This window comes from Mastomys coucha, chromosome X (genome assembly GCF_008632895.1).
Source record: "Mastomys coucha isolate ucsf_1 chromosome X, UCSF_Mcou_1, whole genome shotgun sequence".
Taxonomy (NCBI): Eukaryota; Metazoa; Chordata; class Mammalia; order Rodentia; family Muridae; genus Mastomys; species Mastomys coucha.
This window is the reverse complement of record NC_045030.1, coordinates 4,221,155-4,232,438: the sequence shown is the minus strand read 5'-3', so window position 1 is coordinate 4,232,438 and position 11,284 is coordinate 4,221,155. Positions and strand designations below refer to the sequence as shown.

At 36.2% G+C, this 11,284-nt stretch overlaps 1 protein-coding gene across 1 annotated transcript in view; it reads right to left on the bottom strand.

Annotated features, from left to right (window-relative positions):
* Window positions 1-11,284, bottom strand: part of Sytl5 (synaptotagmin like 5) — a 187,995-nt gene that overhangs the window by 95,392 nt on the left and 81,319 nt on the right. The gene's annotated exons all lie outside the window — the stretch shown is intronic.

The window sequence follows — 11,284 nt, the reverse complement described above, 5'->3', positions numbered from 1 at the left end:
TCTATCTACTTATGTTTTTAAAACATCTAAAAAAAGAACTAGTTGCAAAGTATAGAAATGTTCATGCAATAGACTTGTGCAAAATCTTGTATCAGAAACCATTCTAGACCTAAAGGAATATGTATATGAAAAAAGCATGGATCCTAGACTGAAGAGCCTTGTCTTTTCCTAACAGAGCTAGAGATAAACAGAAATAGCCATGAATGGTAAGACAAAATAACAATTAAGAGAATTATAATTCTAGCTTGTAAAGACAGGGTATAAGAAGTTCACAGGAAAACACACCCAGTTCAGGATATATTGTTACTCCCTGGTCTGAGGTATGGGGCAAGGAAGACAGGAAGAGGAATACCAAAGGACTGAAGATTTTCTATTCAAATAGATAGCCCTGGGGTTTGGTGTTTTCTGAATTTCTCTTTGGGAACATTTCCTTGTAAACATGGCAAACTAAAGCTGTGTGGCCAAACCTATGGAGCAGCTCTGTTTTCTATGTTCTTTTAGTTGGACTCCAGATAGGATTTTATTTGAGGAAACAGATCCATGGCCTTGCAAAGTCAAAATCTGTCCCTGTGCTGTCAAGCTGTTGAATGCTTTGAAGCCAAGGAATAACATAGATTTCTATTTTAGGTATGTGTTTTGAAAGACCAGCACTCCTTAATGATTGGTTGAAGGACAAGTCAGGCAAAGCATGGGGAGGCCCAGGAGAGTGCTAGGTATTAATGAGCAACTGAGGCTCTGTTATGAGAAAGGAAATGAGGATCATTGTCGAAATATATATGGGAAGCTGGGCGGTGGTGGTGCACGCCTTTAATCCCAGCACTTTGGAGGCAGAGGCAGGCAGATTTCTGAGTTCAAGGCCAGCCTGGTCTACAGAGTGAGTTCCAGGACAGCCAGAGATACACAGAGAAACCCTGTTGAAAAACATATATATATATATGGGAATAGTTGCAACAAGGTCCTGTGACTAGCTACATGTGGGTGGTATACAAGATGCAAAGGTTTTGTACATAAGAATATCTAAGAGTTTTGTTTAAAAGAAGGTTTGTCTATGTTTGTGATGTTCTTACATATATTAAAACTCCAGGAGTGTTGATTTAACAGAATGTGTAGAAAGCATAGCAATACTGATGTTGGAAATAATGTTAGCAGAGTTGGGGACTCTATGATAAGATGAGAAAGAAACAGAATTAATTTTCATTCAGACCTGAGGTCACTGTGCTTTTGACTCAAACATCAATAAGATCTGTTAGCAATTTGAAATATGGAACTTCTAATCATCATCTTAGAGTTCATCAGAGAAATAAAGATTAGTGATGTTTTATTGGGAAACACTAGGGTCTAGATAGTTGGTGGTGGCTGAATATAAGCAAAAAAGGAGATTACTCAGAGAGAAGGGGCCAAGGATGGAACTATAATGAGGAAAACATCAAATGTGGTATAGTAACAATACAGTAACAAATAGTAACAGTAAGAATGGATGGAGCAGCAGGCATGATGATACACACCTGCAACTTCAGCACTTGGTTGACAAAGGTGCAAGATCAGGTATTCAAGGCCAACTTGTGCTATACAGTGAATAAGTAGTACAAGACCAGCTGTACTGCAGTGAGACTCTCAAAAAACAGCTTGTATGGGTTTCCTAGATGCCCACATATATTAACTATCATCTTGTCATATTTGCTTTAATATTTCAAACTTTTAGTGTAGAAATTTTGAAGGTGGTCACAATGAGCAAACCTTGTACTTTCAACACTAAGAAAGTAAAAGTGAGAGGATGGAGCATTCAAGGTCATTTTCAACTACACAGTGAGTTCCAGCAAAGACAGAACTACATTAGATCTCATGTCTCAAAAAATAGAAGAATAAGGAAGATAATTAAGAAAAGACTAAATGTTTAACTAACAGAGTTGGAGAGGTAGTTGACTGTATTGAGCTTGGAGTCAAGTTTATTACTCACAGATAATGGTACAGATCAATGTTACATTTAACTTTCAGCTAATCAATCAAGTAATCTGTTATAAAAACCTCTAAGTGTAAAGAATATCACACTATAGCTACAAAATGCCATAATTTTTATAACTTATTTATAAAAAGCAACTAAAAGTACTATTAACTCAACCAAATCCAGTGTCATATAGTATTTTATTAGCCTAGCACCCCAAGTTTATTGTAATATAAATTTGTATATCCTGGAATTATTTTTGTTTATGATCTAGTTATGTCCAAGCCAAATCTTGTGCTTTTATTCTGGAACATGCTAAGCTCTCATAGCTATAGATGTTCTAATAAGGATTATTTGGAAAAAAATTGGGTATTAGAATGGGTAATACCTTGGATTTAAAAAAGAAAAAGAGAGGTTTGCATTTAGTTATGAGATCTGAAGTTAATATTGACTAAGATGAGAGGAAATAATAGCTCAGGAAGGACACTTGAGCAAAGGCTGAGTGAGAGGGGATTATATGTGGATACAATGTGGGAGACTACTGGAATCCTGAAGAATTATATGAAGCCATGCATAACCCTAACCCTAACTCTAGTATGAGTCCAGTGAAGGTTCTTTTCACAGGGTTTTAAATGAGGGAATGTCGGAAAATAAATGGAAGTAAGATAGAAGAGGGAGACACATGTCTCCCTGGAACACTCAGCAGGTATTGAGAAGTGTTAAAATAGGGATTGGAGAGATGGCCTAGCAGTTCTCCCAGTGGACTGGAGTTCAGTCCCAGGCACCCCCTTCAAGAGACTTGCAACAACCTATAACTCCATCTATAGATGCTCAGACACCTTCAGCCTGTAGGGACTCCTATACTCACATGCACATATTCACATGTAGATACACACATGTACATGATTAAAGATAATAAAAAGAAACCGCTTAAAGCATTAAAATGTGTTTAAAAAACAAATCAGTATTAGTGTTAATAAGGTGCTTAAGTTCATGCTGTAAGCATTCTCATGTTTATTTTCCTGTAAATAAGTAATGATTTGGAGGAATAGGGCAAATTAGCTCCCTAGTTATCAGTTTTGATAATTTCCCTGCTTCTCTGGCATTCACAACCAAAATAAAATGTTTTAATTTAATATTTAACTGTCTGCCAACTAATCAGATAGGTTAGTCATTGACATACTTAAGAAAACTGTATAGCTCATAGCTGACTCTTCCTTAAGCACAACTGTAGCCAGGGCTGTCTGAGTTAGTTTATACCAGAATTTTTGCTGTCAGAAACTTTGATAAATTCTAGATGCTCTCGGGGTCAGTACCACATAGCGCATGGAGGAAGCACATCTCATGGTGGTCTAACAGGACTGCTGTAGTGGTAAACGGGAAGGGAGTGAAACCAATGACCACAATTGGCTCAAATAATCCTTGTCAGGCTATATAAGCAGGCTGCTTAGACTCAGTCAGTTGTGGGACATACTCCTGTGTTGCCTCTGGTATTTGAGTATCAGGCTAAGTAAAAGGCCTTTTTAAAACATACTTTCAGTTAAGCAGGCAGAGCTGATTTCAGTTAAGCAGGCAGAGCTGATAATAAGAAAAAAGAGGCATAAGAAACAGCAAAATATTGGGAACATCACCAAGACAGCAGTGGCAGAAACTGCAGATCCATTGGGAGGCCAAGCTAAAATAGCTGGCTGCTTGACAGATGAGAAAAATCCCTAGCTTAACAATTTAAGAGCAGACATGGTAGGAAGCCTGGAGAAATAGAAACACAGCGCCTGAGGCTGAAGAACTAAATGGTTACTGGCACCAACATACAGAAATGCAGAATCTGATCACTGGAAGAGTCCCAGGGATCCGTCAAGTCCTTAGGACAATAGGTTCCAAAACACAGGTTGTGAGCTGTGATACTAGCTGATGTTAATGAATCTTTTGCCTCTTAGACCTACTCAAATAGTATTGGCTACTTGTCACAAGTTGATAAATCTCAATAATTAGTCCTACCTAAGAAGCTGCAACACCATCTGCCACCAAGGAATCCTAACCTAGTAGGCCCATACAAGAACTGTAACATTTTTGGAGCTAAAGGCTCTGATACTAGAGGCTTGTACCAAGGGTGTAAACAGCAAAGAACACCAATGCCCTGACATCCTTGAAGAGCTTCCCCACCTAGGATTTTTATCTGCATAGACCAAAAGAACCCCCACCAAATGACTGTCGAAGTCCAATGCCCGGAATACACCTTATGTATATAGTGAGCTGGTATAAAAGATGAACCACCATTCTACCTGGAAGTTCTTTGAGTCACCATCCAAGCACAGTTAATCAAGCCCTATATAAGGACTGAAGATAAATCATAGAGAAGCTTAATTTCAGGCCTGCAGAGACAAATGACTGAGCCAAGAAACCACAGAGGCCCCGCCCTAGCTTCCTTTTTTACTGCTGTGATAAATATCATGACAATAGCAACTTGTGGAGGAAAAGGTTTATTACACTTTCAATTCTAGGTCAGAGTCCATTGTTGATAGAAGTCAAAGCAGGAGCTCAAATAGCATAGAGGCAGGAATTGAAGTGGAGGCCATGAAAGAGCAGTTTGTTCTCTGGGCTCTTGTTCATCCAACTTTCTTCTACCTTTTCCTACATGATCCTACCTTATATCAAACTGACATCAAAATAACCAACATAGGTCCTTTATGGAAATCCATACATGGTGTACATAGTGTTGCCCAGAAAGCAGATTGTAACTCCATGAAAACCCTTTGTTATATAAGTGTTAGGAATTAAATATTAGGGCCACTCCTATGTCTCCCAGGAAGCTGTACTTTCAGTCACCACCAAGGCATCCTAACTTCTTAGGCCTACATAAAACTATAACATTTAAAGCTGAAGGTATCAACAATCAAGTTCTAGTTAGGTATTCAACCACAGATCTCCAATAAACCCTGAAAGATTTATTTATTTATTTATTTATTTATTTATTTATAATTGCATATTTTATTTATTTACATTTCAAACATTATCCTCTTTCCCAATTCCCCCTGAAACTCTCTATCTCATCCCCCCTCCTCCTGCTTCTATGAGAGTATGCCCCTACCCATCCATCCACTCCTACCTCCCCGCCCTTGCATTCTATTACACTGGGGCATCAAGTCTTCACAGGGAAAAAGGGCCTCTTCTCCCATTGATGCCTGACAAGGCCATCCTCTGCTACATATACAGCTGGAACTATGGGTCTCTCCATGTGTATTCCTTGGTTGGTGGCTTAGACCCTGGGAGCTCTCACCCCAAATTTGACTTTCACCTGCCCAGATTGCTCTTTTAAAAGGGCAATTCTCTCCAAATACAGCCAGCCTGCTTCCCCACATACATACTTCTTGGTAATCATTTGTTTACCACATATAGTATGAAGCTGTGGACAGTAAGGTGAAGACTATTTCTACTCTGAAAATATGTTATACAAACATCTATGCAAATGATTGACAAACATTTTCTAGTAAACAACTAACAAATATTTCAGAATTTTTGGGCCAAGGCTCAAATCATGGTCGTGCTTACACAGCCATTAAGATAAATATCTCTGCTATATTTTTTGACAAAAGTTATGAAATACACCTCTTTTTATTTTCAAAACATGCCTCAACTAATAAGAATTAAAGAATTCTAGAGGATATATAGTATCTGTTAAAGTGCAAATTTAGTAATCTTATTATCAAGATTGATAATAGTATGCCTTACCATACACTTTAAGTTTTAAGTAAGGCTCTTACTGTATTTTAGAGACTGAGAGCATAGTAGTGTGAAGTTTCTTAACACTTTCTGGGTTAGGTTTCTGTTGTTCAAAAATAATTAGACCTGGGGAGTCTTAAACCTCAGGGACCCTGTCATATTTTCTCCAGAAGAAATTCTAAAGTCCAATTAAAATGATAGATAACAAATTTGTACATATGACACTGAAAAAACCCACTGAACTACACTCTTTAAAGAAGTGAATTGTATGTTATGTGCATTTTAACACATCAAACCTGTTTTCTCAGTTTGGGTTCCAAACACTAATTATAAAACTTCCTATGGTGGTTCGATAGCTAACTCACATGGGGAGTGTCAGGAAGATCTGAGATAATATTACATCTCTGTGTTGGAGAAACAAAAGTGCATTGTTATCCTCATTTTTCCGTCTATATAATATGAAGATAGTAAGTAATACCATTTACCTGGGTAAATTAAAAGGAATGTCTAATATAAAATTCCTTCAAAAACCCCAGCCATAAATTCATTGTTTCTATGAAATTATGGGATTCCACAGACTTCAAATGTAAGCCAAATAGAAATCATTATACACTTCAAAATATCCAAGTGTTTGAAAGTCATGTTTTATGGTCTATGTTGTATTATATTTTATACTACAATGTATCTTTACCACTCAATGGTATATTACCTTAAGTCTTCTTTCCTTATAGCTCCTGGCAAAGATAATCCTCACAGGAGTCAGATCCTAAGGTCCTGATTTATAAACACTAACTGATTCAACCTTCACATTACCTCTTTGAGTTAATTTTATTATTTCTAAATTACAAATAAGGAAAGCAAGGTAGAGTGATGGTCAAGAACTTGCCCATGGCCACAGAGTTTATAAATGGTAAAGCTAGGATTAACTGTCTCCAATAATACTGTTATTTTATTGTTGTTGAAATTCCAAGATTTTGGTACATTGTGAAACATTGTGTTTAGTTCACCTCAGTTCCATCACTGTCAAACCTGGGGCTAGGGCCTGCTTCAGCTTCTGTGTCTTCTCCTTGTGTGTACAGATGGAGTTATAAAGGTATCTACTGGCATGAACTTTAAGCTTTATGATATCATTGTTGTTCTTTGGCCTGATAGACAATGGCATCTTTCTCCCTTGCTATGAGCCAAAAATATCCATAATTTCCTCAATTTAAAAAGGATCATGATGACAAGGCATAAAAATAAATTATAGTCTGACTGCCAGAAGGACACTCACCTAGTCACTATGTACTCAATAAATCACCCTATCTATATTATACAACTATATGTATATATATATATATATATATATGTATATATAACTATAATGTCACATATATTATATATATGTATCATAGTAGACATCATTATCCATACAACACATAGATTTGTGTTTGTGTGCACATATATATGATACATTTCCCCACTGATACAAGTTAATCCTGTACCAGGTCTCAAAATCCCTATTTTGGAAGATACACATTTGTACCAAAACAGGCAGAGATGCATTGCTATACATGAAGTCACAGTTTAAAAGTGAAAGTTGGACCAAAAATGAAATGTATATTTATTTATTCCTTTTATACTTGGAAAGCAGATATCACATACTTTGTGGGCTATTTAATGATGATTTGAAAACTCTCTCTCTCTCTGTATACGTGTGTGTGTGTGTATGTGTGTGTGATATTTAGAATTTTTACATCCTGCTAATATTTATATATTCTTTTGAGATTTTAAAAAAAAATTAAAACAAAAAAGCTAAGTTGTTCTACCACAAATAATTTAGGAAATACAACTATAAGGTAGTCTTCAATATATTTGTTTTAAATATATTTCAAATTCTCTACATTCTTTTTTTATTAGTTATTTTCTTTATTTACATGTCACATGGTTTCTCCTTTCCCAGTTTGCCCTCCAAAAAACAAACAAACAAACAAACAAAACCAACAAAAACAAACCCCTGTTGCCTTCCCCCTCCCCATGCTTGTCACCCTACTCTCTCCCACTTATTGGCCCTGGCCTTCCCCTACACTGGGGCACAGAATCTTCATGGGGGCCAAGAGCCTCTCCTCCCATTGATGATCAACTTTGCAATCCTCTACTATACACATGCTGCCAGAACAAATCAGTCCCACCATGTATAGTGCTTGGTTGATGGTTGAGTCCCTGGGAGCTCTGAGGGTACTAGTTAGTTCCTATCATTGTTTGTCCTAAGGGGCTGCAAACTCTTCAGCTCCTTTGGTCCTTTCTCTAACTCTATCACTGGGGACCCTGTACTCAGTTCAATTCTTTCTACCAATAACATTTGGAGGTCTGAATATGTTTGAAAATTTTCTTAGTATAGAGAACGAGGATATAAAATTGGAGCAATTTTCCCTAAGGAAATAAAGTAAAGCTATAGACTGTAGATTAAAAATCAATGAAAATGGGGAAGGCCTGGTCCTCCTTGGTTTCTGTGAGCACAGAGTGATGGATTAGGGAACTAAGATGGAGGAAGAAGAGTTGAGGGTTGAGGGACTAGTAGTACTCAAGGGGCCAATAGACTTGAAAAATCTTGATTAGTAGGGTGTCTAGAGACTGCAAGAGCCCTTAGCAAAAGATCATTCATTGTCAGGAAGCCAACCAGACAGGGCTAGATTAACAACAGCTTTGCAAATATCAGTGTAGGCTAAGAACAAAGGAGAAAGAAATTAGAGAAGCATAAAAATAGAGAACAGGACATCTAGAAGCAGTTACTTAGGTGACCCTTAACTCTGGGTCAAAGCTAGGTCTCAAATGTGTCAGCTCTAGGATCTCAAATACATGACTGAACCTCTACATGTCTTGGTACCACAGAAACAAGTGATTGAGAGATGGAAAGTACTCAGAAAATATGAGTTGTTAGTTTCTAGTATTAGGAACAATGATGGGCGTACCTTCTATGTTTACAAACCCAGGCTGATAACTTTTCCCCAATAAAATAAAAGAGTTGTACTAGATTTCATCCCTATTGCTTCAGAACCTATTCTGTAGGACAGAGAACTGAGTTGCAACCTGTGGTGCTTAAGTTCAGATCCAAGCATGAATATTATTCACAAGAACAATGACAGAATTTTATTTGAATCAGCAGTAGCCATGTGGATTTTTCTGTATAACTGATTTACACACACACACAGAGAGAGAGAGAGAGAGAGAGAGAGAGAGAGAGAGAGAGAGAGAGAGAGAGAGAGAGAGAGAGAGAGAGAGAGTCATAGACAGGAACAGAAACAGAGACAGACAGAGGCAGAAAGACATGAGAAATAAAATGTAAACAAAGAGAAAATAGAACATCCAATTATTTTCATGTAGTTAAGATAAATAGTATTTTCCCAATTACAAGGAATTCAGTAAAGTGAGTCTTCAGTATAAACTGAATTTTAAGTAGACACCCACCTTCAATTAATTGATTAATTGAACTTCAATGAATTAATTTCAAAATTTTAGATCATACATTAATTTTACTGAGACTTCATGCCAGGAGACAAAACAAACAAATAATAATAATAATAATAAAAATGATCAGTGTAGCTCTTGGGAATATATATTAAGGGATTTAACATACTATTGGAATTAGAAAATTTAACAAGCTATTTGAATTAGAAAAATGTGTTGGCTATGGCAGTCTGTTTACCAAGTGGGTTGTTATTGAACTTTCATTTATGATCCATATAGAGTTATGTGTCTATAAAGTCTATTTCTGAATCATATCAATTTCATGATAAGGTGGCTATGCTCAAAGTCTAACTTCTTACAATCACTCCATCTGTTACTCCAACTCAACTATATTTCTGATAAAGTCTATTACTCTTCTTCTTGGAAAATTGAGCAATGGTGAATGCTTTTAAGAATTATAGTGTGTGGTTTTAAAGATTTTTAATTGCTTTAGAATGATATGGATTTTAGAGTTGCTTTCTTGTTAATTTCCTACTTCCTTCCAAGTGCAGAACCTGTCTTGGAAACATTTTCTGACTGCACATCTCTAAAATGAATATGCTACTGAAGTCTATTTACACAAGCTGCCAAGCCTTAAATGAATTGGATGTGTTCTTGATGTAGGAACATGGTGTTTCCTGACATTCCGTTAGAATGATTAAATCAAATTAGCCTGGATAAGTCAACTTTTACAAGGAATGGAAGCAGCTAAATTAAACTTTAACAAGAGTTGCAAATAGGACTGTACTAGTTAGAAATGAATAAGGCCATTAAGACTTCAGCCAGTGAAGCTAAGTTGAACTTTAATATTTTTATTCAGTGAAGAGGAAAATGAAGCAAAATCCTATTTATTTTGTATTCAATAAAGATTACAGGAAAAAATTAAAAAATTGGGTTAGAAAGACCATTTAAATGAACAAGCAGTAATTAGAACAGGACACAATGTGCCCATAAAGATGTAGAACCATGTAAATTTTAAAGGGAGATTAAAGTTATTTAAAATCCTGAAATCAAATAAGAAGCAAAAACAAACTTTCATTGTAGAAAAATCAGAATTTATTGTTTGCTGGCTTAAAAGAGTGTTTTACTATGTAGCTTAAGCTGGCCTTCAATTTGTGATCCCATTGCTTACACATCCTGAGTGCTATGATTCCACATTAAACACCATATTTACAAGCTGAAGTTTATAATGTTAGCAAGGAAAAATTGAAACTAACATAGACTTATAAAAATATCTTTATGGCTAGCAACATTAGGCACAGGAAAGAACATCATACTACACTCATGTAGAAAATAGAATGTGTCAGTACTGGAAATATTTAATTCTAAAATATAGTCACAGATGAGAAATCTCAGACTCTTCCTGCCAACCACAACTGGATATTGGAATATTTAATGTTAATATTATTTAAGGTCATGGTATATGGCTTCACTGGCTGAAGTCTTAAATATGGTTTGATGGTATATGGCTATAATCCTCGTGTCAGCATGTTGATCTCAAGTTCAAGGTTAGCCTGGGTTACATAGCAAGACTCTGCTCAAAAAAATATACAAATACTTTTTAACACACTAAGAAAAGAATATTAAATATTAAACATCAAAGCTTGGTATGGTGGCTAATACCTATGATCCCAGTGTTCAGGTATATCACTGTGAGTTCAAGTCCAGCCTGATCTGTATAGTGAGTTTCTGACCAGAAAAAGCAACATGGTAAGACCCTATTTCAAACAAATAACAGCCCCCTGAACAAACAACAAAAAAACCCTATAAATAATGAAAACTGGAGCTATAGCATGTGATAGCAGTTCAGGATTCTAGGCTTAGGGCACAAAGACCCTGAGATAATAGCTGAGAATATGAGATCTGACAAGCTGTCTGGATTTGAAACCTGGTTAAGTGACCTATTAATAATATATAACCTTGATGAGCCTCAGATGTTCTTCATGTAAATGGCATGCTGACGCCTGTGCTATGGTATTCTCATGACAGTTAACTGAGTTTTTAATTTTTAAACCATTGAAAAGTACCATTTGTAAGATTCTAAGCATCAAAATTTTTTCAACATGGAAAAAAGGCAAGAAAATATCATCTGAGGGAATTAGTATGTACTACTAAGAAAATACCTCAAGCTGGAGA